Source organism: Montipora foliosa, unplaced genomic scaffold (genome assembly GCF_036669935.1).
Source record: "Montipora foliosa isolate CH-2021 unplaced genomic scaffold, ASM3666993v2 scaffold_467, whole genome shotgun sequence".
Lineage (NCBI taxonomy): Eukaryota > Metazoa > Cnidaria > Anthozoa > Scleractinia > Acroporidae > Montipora > Montipora foliosa.
In genome coordinates this window covers 1,045,001-1,047,500 of record NW_027179775.1, presented here as the reverse complement: position 1 = coordinate 1,047,500, position 2,500 = coordinate 1,045,001, and the positions used below count along the sequence as shown (strand labels likewise).

Here is a 2,500-nt window from a genome sequence, read left to right as displayed (position 1 = left end):
AAAACGTTTTTGTTATGACCGTCTATTATTTGTTTCATGTTCGGTGTACGGCTATAGCTCAATTTGATGGTGTTGCGGTTAAATGTTTTCCGCAATAGACCAATTTCGATATATTAAAATTCAGTCCTAAACAAAAAGTATCATCTCGAGGCTCTGGGGAATAAATATAAGGATTTGTATGAGTTTATTCCCCTGAGCCTCGAGATGATGCCTTTTGTTTAGGACTGAATTTTAATATATCGAAAGTGGGCTATTTGTGGCCAGTTGGAAAACATGTGTCGACAAGACTGATCAACGCTCTTCCTATATTAGATTTAACGTTTCTGTTAAACGGAGGGTTAAACCGCATGGCATCTCTATGTCTGTTCTTTTGCTTTGGTGGTCTTTGTGGTGTAGGCTTGAACTTAAGTTTGAAGGTGTAACCGCTCTTGTGTAATGCTTCCTGATATGGGGCTGCAGCCTCGTTGAAAACGTGTTCATCAGATGAACAAAAGCAAAAAGAAATTGTGTACACTATGATCGTGGACATTTCAAGACTTCATACATCATCAACTCCGGAGGTCCCCGAAGTCCTGTCTCCAGGCCCCGCTGGAAAAGAGAAACGATGGAATCTAGGAACGAGAATGCAACGGTCTGCTACCATCTGAAGCTGTCTGCGTCGGTCTTATCGCAGACGATCGTAAAAACAGGAAGCTAATGTTTCCATTTAAGGAGGCTGGAAAGAGTTTTCAGCTGAGCGCGCGTGCATAGGCCACACACGCAATTGTAAAGCTGCTCGCGTCAGCTATGATTCAAAATGGGTCACCAGAAATAAGCAAATGCCGATAATTTCGCTCACCTTTCTTATAATTCGTATATATATATATGGAATTTAAATAGACATCTCCTATTCACGAAAACTACGAACATTCTACACAAACGGTTTAATGGTCACTTAAATCCGTTTCTGTTGGCCTGTAGCTCCACTCGCGCACGGACTCGAATGAGAGGGTGACGAATGGCGACGGATTCTACTTGAACTGCAGCAACTACGGCTCAGCAGAGCATGAAAGACACGGACTTCCGTTTCTAACTCTTACAGCTACTAGAAGTCAGCTACTGAGGTCCTCCCTGGGGTTTTGGGAAAGAAGGGAACATGGCTAATTTGAATGGGCCATTTCCGAGGTGCTGTTTGTCTCGCTTTCGAAGTGAGTGTTGGTGCTCAACTATTGTGAAGGAAATGAGTTTGATTTGCATAAGAATACGCAACTCATTTCCATTTGAATGGTTGTGCACCAGGACTCGCTTTGAAACTGAGGCAAGCAGCAACTCGGAAATGGGCTTTTGGGGAACAGGGGAAAAAAGACGGTTGGTGACAACATATCTTCGGGAACAAGGGAGCATAAACCATTTCAGGGATCAAGAAAACAACCCCCTTTCCCCCAACTACTACAGCAACAAGTATTACAGTTACTGATCATCATTTTACTGTAATGTTAAAACCGGTATATTTAGATCAAAATTAACTCTGAACCAACGGCGTTTATACTTATAGCTGTGGTTTGGACGTATTAAATGATCAGCTCACTTGAGTACGCTATATTTGGGTGACCTTAGCGTGACCAAACATATAGGCTGATTGGGATCATTTACTATCAAGCATCAAGCATCGTGAAGGTAATGTTCTCTTGATGAAAGCATATTTTTAATGTATCGATATAATTTCGGATAAGTTTGATTCTTGCATTTCGTCAACATTCCTAGTTTTGTTCAGGGCCCGGTTGATTCAAACGCCCGAGAACCTTTTAAAATCCGGTGAATCGAATATGGTCACTTTCCGACAGTTTCAATCTGTGCGAGATGGTAGTATTCGCATACGTGATCTCGAGAATACACACTCTAAGCATATCTTAGTAAAGACTTGTACCAAAGACTTGGTCAACGTTTAACGTGGAGTATATTTTATGGAAGTGACCTGTCCAAAGGATAAAGTTATCTAGCCTTTGAAAGTACCGACCAGTCCACGTCAGGCGTTCCGAACGCAAACGCGGTATGAAACCCTTGAAAAAATTGCAAAATTGTTTGTATTTCTTTAAATTTATGTCCCTACTGATAGAAAGGAAAGAAGTGACTGCTTTTTAAACGTGTTTATCTAGTTTTAGAGCTTGCATTAATCATAAATATTCTGCCAAATTATGTACAATTCATGTAGCTTAAGAATAAAATACAAACCAAAATTCGAGTGGAGTTAAGGCTTGTGACAATCAATGCGAATGACTTTAAATAGAACAAGTATCATGCAGGTTTTTCTGTTGTTTCTAATTTTTCTCGCCACGTTTTGCAAAGTAAGACGAAAATTGTCAATTACATAATCATGTGATAAGCCACGCGGCATTTCAGTAATATTTTTAGATACTGTAGCGACATCGTGTGAAGAACGAGGCTTATGGCAATACATGCTATTCTTATGCAAATAAGTGCCGAGTATTCTGCAGTTTAGCTCAGTAAGAAATGGCATAGG

At 40.4% G+C, this 2,500-nt stretch overlaps 1 protein-coding gene across 2 annotated transcripts in view; it reads left to right on the top strand.

Annotated features, from left to right (window-relative positions):
• Positions 1-1,602: 1,602 nt before the first annotated feature.
• Positions 1,603-2,500, top strand: part of LOC137989565 (broad substrate specificity ATP-binding cassette transporter ABCG2-like) — a 41,635-nt gene continuing 40,737 nt past the window's right edge. For both annotated transcript variants that reach the window (XM_068835350.1, XM_068835351.1), the window contains exon 1: positions 1,603-1,656. The gene's annotated coding sequence lies outside the window, so the exon portion shown is untranslated. The remainder of the gene's footprint in view (positions 1,657-2,500) is intronic.